Below are 16,875 nucleotides of genomic sequence, written 5' to 3'. Positions count from 1 at the left end.
AATGCTCGTACATCTTTTCATTATTATGGAAAACAGAAAGAAATGATAATCATCTAGAAACAATGGTAGCTGTTATAAGCACTGCTGGCAATAAAATATAAAATTATTTAAACATCTGTACCTGTGGAAGATCAGTCTTCAAAGCAAAATACGTTTCCTTTAAAACATCACATGCCCTAAATGACTGTATTGGTGAAGGAAGGAATAGAACTATTATAACTCAGAGTGAAAGGACATAAGCAAGAATAGAGGAGTTGACCCCTCAGGCACATATCTCATACTACTTTTCTTGGGCACGTGTTTTCAGGTGGGGTGAATCACCTGTTAGAGAAGTCCTTCTCTATATTAACTAGATAAGCAGCCTAGATGACACAACCCATAAGGTGCCTAATTTGCATATGGAATTCTGCTATGAGGATGCTGGCGAGAACAGAGTGTATGCCAAGGGGTGGGAATAAGAAAGGGGCAAGAAAAAACTACCAGCCGTAGCATCTACATGACAGAAGCTTCTTTGGGAACATGGTGTGTGGTCTGAATTGCTTTCTCATATACATAAAAGGAAGGGAGCAAGATTTCATACCACCCAGTTACCAGAATGTCATCTTATAACATTATTAAAAATAAAAAATAAAAAAATAAAAGAAGATAGAAAGAAAAAGGTACCATTTTCATAACCTGAAATGTTCCTGGGAATAACACACATTTTGACAGGTAACAAGTCTGGAACCCTACAACATTCCCAATGGCTCTGCAATTTAATGATTCCCTTCCTTAAAACAATATTCTGAACTTTATTTTCTACTGAGTCCTACATTGTTCCCATTCTAGTACTTCTCCAACAAGCACAATGAACACAAAATCCTATTGCTACACTTATTCTGGTAGTTTGTGTTACCACTAGCAGTCAAAAACATCTGATACTTGATCCCAGACTCAGACACTTTTCCAGAAAGGAAAAATGGCATGGAATAAAGGCACACTGGTCTATTTCTTAAAAATAATTCCTCATTCTCATTTTGATCATTGGCTACTTAGAGGTGAAACTCTATTTTACTCATAAAGATAATTGGTAAAGGTTAATTGCCTAAGCAATTAAGATGATGCAGATACCCAGGTAGGGAAAACAGCATGCCTGAAGTCACACAGCAGATCAGCTGTCCATGTACAACTGCAACCCATGTCACCAGACAAATTTGACAAATTTGATTTCCTTCTATGATACCATCACCCATCTAGCTGATCAAGGGAAACCAGCTGATGTGACCTTTTAGGACTTCAGCAAAGCTTTTGAAACGGTGTCCCATAGGATCCTACTGGACAAAATGTCCAGCATACAGCTAAACAAAAACATCATACGATGGGTGAGCAATTGGCTGATGGGCAGGGCTCAAAGGGTTGTGGTAAATGGGGACACATCTGGCTGGCAGATGGTCACTAGTGGGGTCCCTCAAGGCTCCATTTTAGGGCCAGTCCTCTTCAATGCTTTTATAAATGATTTGGATGCAGGACCAGAAGGTGTTTTGAGCAAATTTGCTGACAACACCAAACTTGGAGGAGTTGTGGACCCGGAAGAGGGTGGAAAAGCCTTTCAGAGAGATCTGGACAGGTTGGAGAGCTGGGCAATCACCAACTGCATGAAGTTTAACAAAAGCAAGTGCCGGGTCCTGCACATGAGACGGGGCAACCCTGACGTACAGACTGGGCAATGAGACGCTGGAGAGCAGCCCCGCAGAGAGGGATCTGGGGATTGTGGTAGACAGCAAGTTGAATATGAGCCAGCAGTGTGCCTTGGCAGCCAGGAGGGCCAACTGTATCCTGGGGTGCATCAAGCACTGCATTGCTAGTCGGTCGAGGGAAGTGATTGTCCCACTCTATTCTGCGCTGGTGTGGCCTCACCTTAAGTACTGTGTGCAGTTTTGGGCACCACAGTACAAAAAGGACATTAAACCATTGGGGAGTGTCCAGAGGAGGGCACTGAAGATGGTGAAGGGCCTAGAGGGGAAGACATATGAGGAGCGGTTGAGGTCACTGGGCCTGTTGTTGTGGTTTAACCTGGCTGGCAGCTAAACACCACACAGCCGTTCGCTCACCCTCCCCCCTCCCTCTCTGGGATGGGGGAGAGAAACGGGAAAGTGAAGCCTGTGAGTTAAGACAGTTTATTAAGATAGAAAATAATAATGATAATAATAATAATATGTACAAACAAATGATGCACAATGCAATTGCTCACCACCCGCTGACCGATGCCCAGCCCAACCCCGAGCAGCCAGCCCCCCCACCCCGGCTAGCCACCCCTATATATTGTTCAGCATGACGTCAGATGGTATGGAATACCCCTTTGGTCAGTTTGGGTCAGCTGTCCTGGGTCTGTCCCCTCCCAGCTCTTGCTGCACCCCCAGCCTGCCCGCTGGCAGGACAGAGCGAGAAGATGAAAAGTCCTTGGCTTAGTATAAGCAGTGCTCTGCAGCAATTAAAACATCAGCATGTTATCAGCACTCTTCTCATCCTAATCCAAAACATAGCACCCTACCAGCTACTAGGAGGAAAAATAACTGTCCTAACTGAAACCAGGACACCTGTTCAGCCTGGAGAAGAGGAGGCTGAGGGGGGACCTCATTGCAGTCTACAACTTCCTCGCGAGGTAGTGGAGAGGCAGGTGATCTATTCTCCGTTATCACCAGTGATAGGACCAGCAGGAAGAATGTTAAGCTGAGGCAGGGGAAGTTTAGGCTGGACATCAGGAAGAGGTTCTTCACCGAGAGGGTGGTTGCACACTGGAACAGACTCCACAGTGAAGTAGTCATTGCACCAAGCCTGTCTGGATTTAAGAAATGATTGGACTGTGCACTTAGTCACATGGTCTAAACTTTTGGGCAGACCTGTGCGGTGCCAGGAGTTGGACTTGATGATCCTTACGGGTCCCTTCCAACTCGGGATATTCTATGATTCTATGATTCTACTAGTAGTAGTAATATTTATTTTTTAGAAGCAAGATAATATTTGTAAAGCACACAAAGTCAATTTGCAAAACTCAGTTGGATTGGATGAAATGGTTTTTCTGAACAAGGACAAATCTGTACACACAAAAAGCAAGATTTTCCCACCTTATGCTGAGAGGAGACACCTATGAACATAAAACCCAGGACTGTGCTGTGTATAGGACATCACAGCAAGAAAACCTTTTATGAGACATCTGAAATCAGTCCTTCCTGTACTAGCAATCACACCTTCACTTGCACTCAGACTCAGAACCAAAATATCTAAAAGGACAATTCAGCCATGGATGGCACAATGTTAAACCACTGAATTGGCTACCCATAACTTTTGAATCCATGCAAGTTTTATTCTGTAAAGCTCTAGCTTTGGGATAAACTGCTTTAAAAACTCTGTCTACAATATTATTATGGGTGCGTCTCAATCACTTTATATATATATATATATATATAATGGTTGTGTTAGTAACATACCAGTGACTGCAGAAATTAAGTTGGGAATGAACCCTGAAGAGATATCTAATTCAAACCCTCCCTTTCTTCAAGGCAGGATCAGTTATTCCTAAACAAATTTTGACAGATGTTTATTTAATCTCCCACGATAAAGACTGCCCAGAGAGGTTGTGGAATCTAGTCCAGTGCTTGAATGCCCTTGTCCCCTCAAAGTTGTTTTCCTAATTTCTACTTAAGCATCCTGTGCTGCAGTTCAAGTCCATGGATATATAAACAGAGTAGATTTGGAATGGGATCAAGTCACCGAGGACAGACAGTAGAAACAGGCTATCTCCAAAATCTTCTTAATGATTCATTTTCTTCCTTTGCTACATATCTAATTTTACTTTGCAGTCTGAGTAGCTAAAGTGACATGGGTTTTTTATATATCTACATTTTTAAATGTTTTGAGGAAAATCTATTAATCTCAGTGATAAGGAAAGGTTTTCTTTATCCTAGGGAAATTCTCCAACATATTTGCAGAGTCTCTTAGGCAACAAGAACACAAGTAATTGTTATTGTGGATATTCTGGGTGAAACCTTCAGCTTAAAAAACTGTAAAAACCTTTGTGTCTGAAGTAATTCTCTTTCACTAAAGGAGTCACTGTGTTCAGAAACAAAAAAAAAAATAATAATAATTAAAAAAAATCTCTTGACCCAAGACAGCTCTGAAGCAAAGCTCCAGATCTCACTGATATAAGTTCTGCTGTCTCCTTGGATCTGAAAATCATTTTCAAATAATTCAAATAACTTTTATAACGTGTGAATGTGTGAGTATGCATGACATGAGGACACGTGCTAAGGGAGGGTATGCTGAGGCAGCCAGAGACAATATCTGCAAGAGACACTTTTTAAAGCATAGAATCCTCTGGATACAACAAAGGATTTGGGACCAGACTTCTAGCCAACTAGCTACAGATCAAGCCCGCTAGCTGTAACCATCAGATGCCATCTCAGAGTGGGAAAAGGAGGGTAGCATTGTGCTACAGAAGCATTAGGTACAGACCAAGTTCTAGGGACATACTATTCAGAGCCAGTCTGTAAAGTTTACCCATACTTCGGTTTCATTTCTTGCATTTTGGGCACATGCCCAGCACTCAAATAGTGGACATCACTTTATTCCACTCCTCTCTTTGACTTTCCAGGTAGCATCACAAACTAATCTGTTTTGAAATGGTCTTCTGCGGGCTATCTTGTCCAATGCAATGATCAGAGCAAGTCCAGTTACAGCAGGTTGCACAGGGCCAATTGAATTTTGAATGTCTGCAGAGGTGGAGAATTCTCAAACCCTCTGGGCCACTGGCCAGTATATGACCCCTCTTATAATGAGAATATTTTCTTAATGTCTAACCAGAAGCTCTTACATTCCAACTTGAGTACACTGGCTCTCATCCCATTGCTGCACACCTTTGAAAAAAGTTTAGCTTTGTCTCCTCTGTACCCACCCATCAGGTAACTGTTGACTACAGTAAAGTTTCCCCAAGTCTTCTCTTCTCCACGTTGAATAAGCACATCTCTGTCAGTCTCCCCTTGTATGCTGTGTGCTCCATCCCCTGACCATTTTGATGGCCCTCTGTGGGACTCACTCCAGTATGTTAATATCCTTCTTGTAGTGGGGAGCCCAAAGCTGGACATAGTCCAGATACAGTCAGATAGAAATAACTGCTTCTGTGGATCTGCTAGCTACAGCCTTTCTCTTAAAGCTTAGCCTTTCACTGCAAGAGCATGCTGTTGACTCGTGTTCAGTATGTTATCTACCAAGACACCCACGTTCTTCTCTTCAGAGCTACTTTCCATTCAGTCAGTCCCCTAGCCTGTACTGTTGGATGGGGTTGTTGAAGCCTGGATGGAATTTTGCCAGGACATTAAAACCTTTTTAGCAGCATGCCTTCAGCATACCGATGTAGTATTAGCCATCTCAGCCTCACTAACCTCCCCGATTACTTCAACTTGGCTGTTCTCACAAAGCATTTAGCAAGAAGGGCATTTGCCAGAAAAGGTGTGAGGCAGGTATAAGACAGGCTAAGATATAAAATTGCATCACTACACAAGTGTTCAATTGAGTATTCACAGAAATAGCTGAGGCATTGTCCTTCTATGCAAAAAGGAACAGCCAGCAAATAAGTTTTTCACTGAATAAGCATTAGCCTATGAGTGCAATTCATTTCAGCACCTTTCAGTATTATTAACCATCCCTTTTTCTCTGGAAGACTAGCTGCTAACACCTGGATTTACACAGGTAAAATAATACCTCATATTGGCATAACTTGTGAGGTACCAGAGGTGTTATGTGAATGGATTGTATTCTGGCAAAACTAATAAATGTGTTTGCACAGTCCATAACAATACAGCCATTTACTCAACCCAGGACTCAAAGTCAAGTCCTTTAAAGTTACTCAGGGGTAATTTTTACCATTGTTTTTCAATGACAGAAAAATTGGTTAAGAGTATCAAAACAAACCAAATTAGAAGGAATTTCAGAAGGTGGAAACAGCCCTTGCCCTCCATCCTTCTCCCACCCTACCTCTACAAATGTAGTCTTCTAATGTCTAAGATGACCGATATGAATGTCCAGAGGAGAAAAATGAGGACAGATGGCTAGGTAAAATTTTAATCCCATAAAGGGAAAGCAAAGGTTTTGCTGAAGATTTTGACAGGGCAATGGATTTCTTAGGTTTTTGCCTGGGGTAAACTTCAGCTAGACAGATTCAGAACTCCCACAAAGAGCCCCAAGGATTGCAAAAGAAAAACAGTGGAGAGTCAGTCTTCTACCAACAGGTCCAGAAAGACATCTAAGAACCAAACTACTTATCCACCAAAAAGGAGATGAATCTGTCAGTGTTTCCCTTACTGCAATTTTTTTGTGTTAAATTAAGCACTGTTATGTTCCCACTTCACTACCCAAACTCATAAGTATGCATGGACACAAGACTTCATGGGCACTTTCCAAGCCTCATTCTGAGCTGAGAGAAGTTATGTTTCAGAGACTTTCCTTAGCCTTGAAGTAGGGAAGAATTCAGAGCAGGATTTAATTAAGCATATTCAGTGCATCAGAAGAAACTAATTTAAGAACAGTACATATTTGTTGTCAGTTGGTAGTTTCCCTTTATAAGCTGCTGCTTAAAGCAAAGTATCACTAAGCACCACTTTAAGCAAAGACCCATTTGACCTTAGCAGCAGAGCTAATCTACAATTCACTGGGATAAAGAAGAAGACACCTGAAATCACATTTCTTTCTTCTGGTCTACATTTAAATGAAGTACTTCAGTATGTGCTCAATAAAACCTTAGAGAGAAACAGAATGATTATACAAGGAGGGCAAGGCTACAAGTTTCAAAGAAAACAGCCAACATTCAGCAGTGCATCACATCAGGAAGCCAAAGGACAACTCATTCTGCAGGGAAGGAAGAGGTGCAAAGTGTCCTGCCTTTTGCTTCATTTGTGCAGCAGTGTTGCAGTGTAACCTGGCAGGCAGCTCAGCACCACACAGCTGTTCACTCACTTCCCCCCACAGTGGGATAGGGGAGAGAATCGGAAAAAAGGTAAAACGCATGGGTTGAAGTAAAGACAGTTTAATAGGACAGAAAAGAAAGGAAATTAAAATAATAATAATGATAATGACAGAAGTATATCCAAAAAAAAAAAAAAAGTGATGCACAATGCAACTGTTCAACAGTCCTTGACCAATGCCCAACCAGCTCCCTGTTTTATTTTTCATCATGATGTTCTATGGCATGAAATAGCCCTTTGGCCTCCCAGCTTCTTGTGCACCCACAGGCTACTTGCTCGCAGGGTGGTATGAGAAGCTGAAAAGTCCTTGACTTATGAGCACTGATCTGCTGCAACCAAAACATTGGCATGTTATCAACATTAATTTTCTGCTAAATCCAAAACATAGCACCACAGCAGCCACTATGAGGAAAATTAACTCTATCTCAGCTGAAATCAGGACAAGCAGTTCCTCAGAGGCCTCTGGGAAGCCCTTTAACATTCAGACTTTGTATGCGAATGCAAAAACACTTGCTACCTGCTGTAATCACTAGGATTTATCACCGAGAGAAAAATGTCTGAATGTCTGTGAGATCCAAGTCACAGGTCTAGGGCCAACAACTGCTAGAGAAGCCAACAGAGACTCGTGCTTGTACATTAAGCTCTTCTCATTTATGAGCTTCACAGTTTTCCATGTACCCACAAACTTCTTGTGAGCATCAGATATACTGTTGAGACCCAAAGAACTGATTTGTCCTTAGTTTTTCACCTTTTTGTCATCCTAACAAATTAATCAAAGTAAGGGGGAAAAACTGTTCTTTGCCTGGCGTAACAGACAGAAAACTGTAAGATGAAAAGCACAAGTCCCTGAGAAGAACAGCTTACAAAAAAAAAAAAAAAAAAAGACCATAACCACCATTACTGTTTCCAGACTAAAGGCACTGAGCTAAAATACCAGCGAGGACCCTTGCTATCCCTTTTCCTCAGCTCAAGCTTTTACCGGTTTCATGGATGAATTAAAAGAGCAGTATTGATCCACACTGGCTGTCCTTTTCAGTGCAAACATTGCACTGAACAGGCAGGCACACAGAGTTTCTTAGCTTAAGAAGGATATACAAGGCAGCATCCTTTTCTGCAGCTTATTCAGGGAAAAGGTGCCACTAAAATGTCATGCTGAAACCATCATTCAAAGCTTCTTGTCACAAGCTAGAGCTAAAACACCAAGGACTAACTTAAATTTGGGCTGCAGTAATGAGTTGGTTATTTTCAAAATCTAAATCTAACTTATGGCTCTATTTGTTCTTCTTTCAATTGGCAATAAACCAAGTTCATAAAATTACAAAGCAGCTTTGGAATTGTAATCCAGTTAAATCAGCACTTACAGGGATTCAGATAAGTGAAGAATTTTAATTTTAAAAATAATATATATATATATATATATATATATATAAAAGCACTGTAATAAAAGTCTTCTTTGGGACATCCTCCCCACCACTACCCTTTAAACACACTGATATACTGATTGACAGCAATCATACACTAAATTTATATTGTACATTTATTGTCTCACAAACTACAAGGTTAATTTTTCTCCTACTAAAGTAAGAAATGAGAATCCTCTTGCCCTCTGCAGCACTTTTTCCCCCTGTATCAGGGAGGTGTCTGTGCAGAAGTCTGCATGGCAGTTAACATCACTGGAAACAGCCTCAGCTCTTGTCAGCTCAAGGGGAGGAGGTAGAAGAGAAGCAAGGAGCAGCATGAAGCTATCAGAAGCACCTCCAATTTTTGGCAAACTATCCAGGCTGTTTCTTAAATCCTCTATGCAAATAAAAACTGTTCATAGATTTTTCCTGAGTTGGTTATCTGCCTCCCACAGGTAACTTGCTTGTAGTTACATCAACATCAGCAATCAATTTGTTAGGCTCGGAGAAAAATAAAATGCAGAGGAATATAAAATGCCCCCTATATGGGGCAGCAAATTGCTAATATAAAGTTGTACAACACTATTACATACAAGACACTTTCTGTCCATAAATCTTGTATCATTTTATTAACTTTAAACTGCTGTGAAGCAGATACCTTCAGTTCTTTGCTTTGGAAGCAGAACCTGAGACTTGAGGGGTGACCCGTTCAACATCACACAGCAGGCCAACATGTTCTACCTCAACATTCCCAAATCTATAAAGGCTCTGTCTTTGCTTTGCTTTTTGTGAGAACTGAAAGGGGAGAGAGACCAGCAACCCTCTGCACAGGCTGAGCCCTGAGCCTGTCATGAGAACAGCACTGGACTGGAATGAACGAGCACATTGAAGAATTAACCAGTTCTTAAGATACCAGCTGGCATCTAAATTGCTTGTCCACACTGATGAACAAAGGACAAAAATGTGCAAAAGTGGAGGAAAGAACAGGGAAGCAAAATTCTTTCTAACTCAGATGATAAGTAACCTGTCCTCCTTAAACCAGCCACACTTTGTTTTCTCCATGTTGGTTCCTACCCCCTCCTAAAAAAAAAAAAAAAAAAAAAAAAAAAAAAAAAGGAGGGGGGGAGAAAAAAAAGGTTGTTTATTAGTCTTTACCCCAAGACAACTTTCTTCAGAGCACATGTGGCTCCCACAAAGTAGATGCATCTTCAGAGCACACACACCTTGCCAGGACAACCTGCTGTGCAACAGGGGACAACTGCATTTCATTTCTTGCTGCTACTGAATCAGGAGTGTGTAGCAGAACAGATATCAGTGAGGAAAACAATTTAGAGGAATTAAACTGAGTGAAGCCTTCCACAGTCCTCTACACAAATGTTACCAAGAACTTACCCACATAGATGATCATGCTTGCTTCAGACTTATCCTAGCTCCTTACAGCGAAGTTCAAGGTCTCAGGCTTTATCTGTAACACTGCAAATGACCTGATTCCAGAGCAAAGAAATCTCCAGAACAAGAACAGTGGCCACATTGGACTTAAGGTAAAAATCTCTTCTTTCCAGAAGACAAATCTCTTTTGAAAATGAGTGTGGAATGAGCTGTCTCAGAAAATAAGGACCAACACAGTCAAGACCATCTTTCTTTCCAGGCAAGATAAATATTTTAAAGGCATCTCTTATAGAGCAGAATAATTAATAAAAATAAAAATAAAAATAATAAATTCAAGCATCAAATACAGAATTTCCTTTCAAATAAAAAGAAAAAAAAAAAAAAAAGAACAAGTTATCAACAAATAGGAGATGACAGCAGTTTAACACAGTACTGTTAGGACTCTAGATATACTATGAATGACAGGAAGACAAGACAGAATAGAACAGATTCAAATAAAATGGGAAATAGAGTATAAAGGGTAGAAGTGTTATTAAAATATGGAAAAAATAAAAGGGCTCAGAGGGAAATGATGTATATCAAAGAACAAATGGTGGAGAATGGAGAAGCAAATTGGGGTCATGCCTTGGAGCAGCTGAACATCTGGCATCATCTGGTGCAGAACCATCAACTGCAACAGGTCAAGGACTGCTGCTCTAAGGTGAGGGTTTGGCCCTTTGCACTGAACCACACAGAGGCAATCAAACAGGCCTGGCCTTCTGGGGGTGTTCCCCCCCAGGAAACAAAGAGGCAACACAGGAAGAGAATAAGGATGATCCCACAAATGACAAAGGAGAAAGCAAAGTCTAGACAAGGAGAAAGAAGCTAAACAGAAAAGAATGGAAGGAGAACAAGAAAAAAAAAAAAAAAAAAGAGATGGGTCACAAGCAAGATAAGAAGCAAATATCCACAGGTTAGTGGAATACATTTCATTTATTCATGAGCACTGTTTTATTATGTGTCCTTGGCAGACATCCCGTAACTGAAAATTTGCAGGGCAGAGAATGATGCGAGTTTAGAGACTTGAGCCTTGTTTCTAGTCATTAGCCTTGGGCAGGTCTTTTTAATATACGTGCCCCAGTAGCAAGTAAACAAGTTCTTTAAATCAAGAGCCTTTTGACAGGAGGCGCGCTGCAAACAAATGGACTTAGCCACAGCCAGAGAGGGATTCCGGGAGGAAAGACAATAAGCAAGCCTGGCCACAACCTGTTTACGAGTAACTAAGAGAACAGACAGGCTGTTGGGAAAGACGTTGCCCAACAGGCTATACTCTGCTGCTCACTCCAACTCTAGCTTGTGTCAGGGCATCTGTCTTTCACACACACTCCTGGCTAACTGGCATTTATTTTACCTGGGAGTAAACGGGGCTCAGCATGCCCAGCTGGCACAGAGGAAGGATGCTCGCAGCGCACAGCCCAGGAGCAGTGGCAGCGGTGTCTGGCAGCTGTCCCAGCACAGAGGCAGGCACCGTGTCCAACACCAGTTTCGCTGGGGGCTCCACCAGAACAAAGTGCTCATCCCTGGCACATGCATCAAGGCTGAACGGGGAAAGCCCAGCCATCTCCATTCCCCATACGGGTTTTAAGGTGCCTTCACAGCTCAGCTCAGTCGCTGCTGAACTTCGCTTTGCATTAAGGCTGAGCCTACCCTATGGTCCTGGCACTGACAGTTAATGGCTGGTTTTACTTTGCCTGTAGCTGTAGTTCCACAGCTAAGGCGATACCAGTGCCTTAATACTGATTTATCATCTATTCAGGTTTAAGGTGCTTATATTCTTCTTGCCTTGGGGAATTTGCTAAGTCCTAGAGAGCATGAGCAAAGATATACTTTACTTAGAACCTCTCTGTTTGTTCAAAGGACAAGACATTTTAGGAAAACATCCAACCCCACCAGCCTCTGGAATAACTCTCGGGATCACACTGGAGTTTGCATCAGTTCAACTGAAAACCTCTATTTGTACCTTTTCTTTTGCCCACAGACACAAATGGGGAGTGGAAGGGCTCCTGTCATTTTTAGCCATTTTAGTGCTAAGCCTGATAAGACACAGACCTTTAGATATTGTGTCCAAGGAGAAAAGTCTCTTCAACAATAGCATTAATGTCCTCTGCTATAAATACACATAGATTTTGCTTATTTTAAGATCAAATTAAACAAATCATTTAAGCCTGGATAAAGAATGTCTATTAGACAAAGTAAAGAACCAAGAGATTTGGATATTATTTCTGTACCATTCCGATTTTTTCAATTCCTGCAACTGAAAACAAAAAATTGAAAAAAAAATGTTAGTGTCTCTTTATAAAAAGAAGTATTTTGAAATTGACAGAAAACAAGCACCACACAAAAGCTAGGTATGAATATTGTCAGTTAAAGCTCTTTTATCATCATTTATTTACCTACCTATATATAAATCATTTACCCAATTTCAGAACATAAAATCCTCTTTGCCTATCCACAGTGCTGTCTCAGCAGAAGTTTGGATAAGGAATCCACAAAGTTTTTTCATTGTTAGCCATTTGTCTCCCATTGCCCCAAGTGCTACTTTTATGAGGAGTGAAATTTAGAAAAGTAGAAGGCAACAAGAAGGAGATGAAGTTCTCTATTTAAAAAATAAACAAACAACAACAACAAAAAACAAATGATTACTGATCTCAACATCACTGCAATGGGCAGCTTCCACCCTGTAGTGAATAACAAATATAGCTCACAAAGTAATTAAATAAATAAATAAATAAAGCCCACCTCTGCTACCCCTTAAGCCTAGGACATCATCACTAATCAAATCCTGTCAAAACTGGGGCTGATTTAACCCTAACTGCTTTGAGCAGTGAAAGATTTTGGAAAATGCTGACTGAGGAAAGTAAGAAAGCATGACTCAGGACATGCCTCTGAAAATGAGACCTTCTCAATATATCATAAGGACTCCCAGGATTTGACTCGCACACACCCCCCGAAAACCCTGGCTCCTGCACAAAGTGTACTGTTGCCTCCTAGATCCTCTTAGCATGTTAGTCTGAATAACTTATGCCATCTATTGGCCTAGACCTGCGACAGATGCTCCGAGGAGAACTTTAATTCTGGGAAAGCGACTGTGTTAAAAGGGATCTGACAGTAGATCTGTAAATTCTGCTAATGGAATCAATACACTGCTGCTGCTCAGATCTTGAGGTCTACCTTCCCCAGCAGACGTGCTGCCTCAGAGCCCAGCTCCCAGAAAAACCAGCAGTTGTGGTCTGGATCAGGCAGAAAAAAGAGACAGTGTTGGTATAGGTCTAGCACGCACTGCCAAGAAAATCCAGAAATGAGCAGTGAGGATTTTCACTGTCTAACAGAAGCATGTAAGAAAAGTCTTTATTATAAGAGAAAGGCCTTTCAAAATCCCCTTGGATCTAAAACCAGGGAAACTATCTCCAACTTAGTAAGTCTGCTTTAAACCAGCCACACAGTGAGAAGCCACTTCTCTCGCCTTTCTGTACCCACAGTGGCTACTGCAGTGATTTAGGGCTCCTAAAAGCGAGTTTACTTTTTAATCTAAATGTGTTTTTAAAAGGCAAGGCAGAGCTCTGCAATGCGAAAGGGACGCAGAGCCATCTCTATTGATCTGCTCCCTCACAAGCCATTAGGAAGCACCCGCGGAGAAGTCGGCGAGGAAACACGCGGCCGCCCCAGCATCGCCTCGTCCCCTCCGCAACTCCAGTGTTCCCCACCTCCGGGGCTGCTTCTTTTTGGGGGGGGACGGATTGCTCCGGGAGCGATTTCAGGGGAGCCGGGGCTCCCCAGCACCAAGCTGCAGCATCTCTCCTCTTCCTCATCCTCCTCCTCCTTCCCCGGCTGTTTGCCCCGCAAAGCGCAAGGAGAACCCATCGCACCTCCGGTACCGAGCTGTGCCATGCCGTGCCATGCCATGCCATACCGTGCCATGCCGTGCCGTGCCGCCTACCTGGAGCTGCCCGGCTCCGCCGCCTGCCCCGCCGGGCTCCGCCGGGCTCCGCGCAGCGGGCGGTGGGAGGGGAAGGGAGGCGGCGGCGGGCGGGATCAGGCGAGTCCCCACCCCGGCCCCAGGCACCCCCCGAGCCCCCCCTCCGGAGCCCGGTTCCCGTCCCGGAGCCGCCCAGAAACTGGCACCTTCCCGGCGGGGCGGCTGGAATCGCGCTGCTGCCGGTTAGGGGGGTCCCGGGGGGCAGCACTGCGAGCAGGGGACACGAATTGACGCCGGAGGGGTCCCGAACTGAGGCTGAGGGCGTCCTGCACTGAGACCAGCGGGTCCCGCACAGCGCCCCAGGGGTCCCGCACTGAGACCGGAGGTCCTCCTTTGCACCCGGGGGTCCCTCATGAGTGCTCACGGAAAACCCCTCTCCACCGTGGAGGTCCTGCTCCTCTCCCGAAGAGCTCCCACTTTTTCTCCCTGCATCCTGCACCCGTGGGGTCCCGTCCCTAAGGCACGCGTGGGGACCTGCCCGTGCCACCTACCGAGCAGTGCCCCGCACTCCCACAGCCCAGGAGCGGGGAGAGGGGCAGCCAGCAGGGCAAAGGAGACAATGCCAAGGCTGCCCCTGGGGTCCCTCCGGTTTGGGCTGCAGGACTCCCACCTTCCTGCTTTTGGGCACTGATGGTGCTGACAGCACCCCGACAGCACAAACGGCATCGATCCGATATCGCTTTGCTGCCACTGATGAGCTCAAGCGGAGCATGGGTGGCTTTGCCTCAAGGTTCTGCAGGGGGAAGTGGTTTCTCTTGGTGTCCTGCCCCCAGATTCTCTGTGTTCTGCCTCATTTCTGCCTTAGTGAAGGCCAAAGGATAGCAAGAAGTCAGGCCTGCTTGGACCATACAAAACAGGATGTTCAGGCAACCCCACCAGTGTTCCTTAGTTTGAGGAGGTTTGTGCCTTCACTACAATTTTTTTCAAAAAAAACTTTTCCAAACTTTTCATTAAAAAGAACCTTGAAGACATCAGCATTACCATAACCAATTTCAGGATTTGGGGGGGGGGGGAAGGTGGAGGGGGAGAGAACTCCACTTGGTAACTATTCCCCCCACTTATTTTTACTTTTTTTTTTTCCTAATTAATCCCCCTTTAAAATTAATAATAATAATAATGCAATTATGCCATAAATTCTTTTTATTATTTTTTTTTCTTTTTTTATAGAATTCATTACATGTTTTAAGCCAAAGAATTCAATTTAACAAGGTTATTCAAGAATAACTTCTTGTTGTCAAATGAACATAAATACTCACCATGTTATTGTGTTCCTGGTGATAATTTTGAAGTCGTACAAGTGCCCTCAGCTGTGAAGACTGAGGAGAGCAGGGATCCTAAGACAATGTATTTCTGATCATGTTTTCTGGTGTTCTCTTAAGTTGCTATTGCTGTGCAGAACGTTGTTGTTTTTTTTTTTTTTTTTTTTCTTCCATGTCATGGTATATATTTGCATTAATAAATGTTTATCATCTTCCTGTTCCATTAATCAGAGAAGCTTTAATCACCACAGAATATGGCTTGCCCAGAAATTATATGAGCCCGCCAGTGCTATGCACAGCAATCTGCATTTCTGCTATAAGTTGTTGTTGTTTTTTTGTTTTCTTTTTTTTGAAAAGCCTAATTCACCAGAAGTATATTAAGATCAAAAGCAATGACCTGAACAGAATGACATTTAGTTAAAGAAAGTTTGCAAGAAATTAAGGGGTTGAGTGCAGTGACTTTCTCAGAACTATCCAAATACAAGAATGTGAATGGAATTCTTCTCAAAGACAAATGAGGTCATCTCAGTGGGTCATTTAGAGATCTCAGCATAAAATTTGAAAGATCCTACAGAAATACTGTCACTAACTTTGGAAATGATTCTGCAGCAGAGCAGCCCATCAGATGGTTACACAACCTGAGTCATCACAGGTGAGATGCTGGAAACTGCAAAGGAAGGGGAGCATCTGCTCTCCAGGCAGCAGGGGCATGGATATTTCTCTGACACCTGCTGAGATCTGTGATAGTAAAGGGGGATGTGGTGGGGTCATTGTTCAGGTCTACAGTCCTGGTGATCCCTGCCCTTAGCCACCATTGTGCCCCCTGGATACATCTCATGGTTTTGTTCTGCCCACCACAGAGGGCAGAAATGTGCTGCCTTGGCATCTCACCCAGCCTGCCAAGCCACAACCTGAATTGCCTTAACTTGCACCTTCTTACATCAGCATGATCTTGCACTGCTCTTTTCTGGACGACAGGCCCAGCCCCTGGGGGCAGCACATATAGAAACATCAATTCTCTCCTCCCAGTGTTCTGCAGATCCAGACATCTTCTCTTCTTCATCCGCATCAAGAAACATCACAAGACTAAGGAATCACATTTATTTTTATATTTGATGCATCATGGTTTATTTCCACGTAAAAAGTGCTTGAGCACTGAGCTATCTGAAGGAGCAACTTCCCTTACAAAGCAGCTTTTTGTGTGCTCCCACTAAACCACGGCAACTCCCCTGAGCTGTGATCATGCTGTTACACAGAGGGCTGACCTGAGGTTTTTGGCAGGTTTCTGCATCTTCATTTGAAAACATACCCTGGAATTTGCTTGACTTGCTCATCTGGAAAAAGGAGAGAGGTCATTTCTAGTTTCCTGATGCAGGGAAATTTATTGGCAGCTGATGGTGGTAGTGGGCATGAACTCAGCAGCTAGCAATAGGAAAGAGATGGAGGGAAATCTAGGCTGTTAACACTATCATCGTTGTTGCTCTGCAGAGATTTATAATATCAGAAAATGGTGTTAACTGTTGCTTTCTGGCTTAAAAGGATTGTGAGATGAAGACTGCTAGGATAAGTGGCATATATATAGCTGGCCCACATTATCTTGTAATCTAGCCAAAGGTCAAACAGAAAGATTTGTATTCTGAAATAAATCATTTTAAAGTGCCCAGGCTAGTTTTTACAAGTTTTAACTCCTTCAAAGCTACCGGTAATAAGTTAACTCGAGTTAACTTATTAAGTTAACTTAATAAGTCCTGGTAAGTTAACTGCTGTTTTAAAACCCTCTTAAGATGAGAAGACTTTTACCAGTGGAGGGAATGGAG

General features: G+C 42.9%; 1 protein-coding gene across 8 annotated transcripts in view; it reads right to left on the bottom strand.

Moving 5' to 3' along the window:
- The window catches only part of KCNS3 (potassium voltage-gated channel modifier subfamily S member 3), a 42,699-nt gene extending 28,863 nt beyond the window's left edge, over window positions 1-13,836 (bottom strand). For 4 of the 8 annotated variants that reach the window (XR_004749894.1, XR_004749893.1, XR_004749892.1 and 1 more), the window contains exons 1-2: window positions 13,761-13,824; window positions 12,052-12,071 (exon numbers count right to left, since the gene is read on the bottom strand). The gene's annotated coding sequence lies outside the window, so the exon portion shown is untranslated. Of the gene's footprint in view, window positions 1-9,787; window positions 10,058-12,051; window positions 12,077-12,994; window positions 13,013-13,760 lie in introns of those variants that run through there. The other 4 variants (XM_035323036.1, XM_035323037.1, XM_035323039.1 and 1 more) reach the window with 4 other exon arrangements.
- Between the last annotated feature and the right edge of the window lie 3,039 nt (window positions 13,837-16,875).

This window comes from Oxyura jamaicensis, chromosome 3, assembly GCF_011077185.1.
Source record: "Oxyura jamaicensis isolate SHBP4307 breed ruddy duck chromosome 3, BPBGC_Ojam_1.0, whole genome shotgun sequence".
NCBI classification, from domain to species: Eukaryota; Metazoa; Chordata; class Aves; order Anseriformes; family Anatidae; genus Oxyura; species Oxyura jamaicensis.
This window is presented reverse-complemented; position numbering and strand designations above follow the sequence as displayed.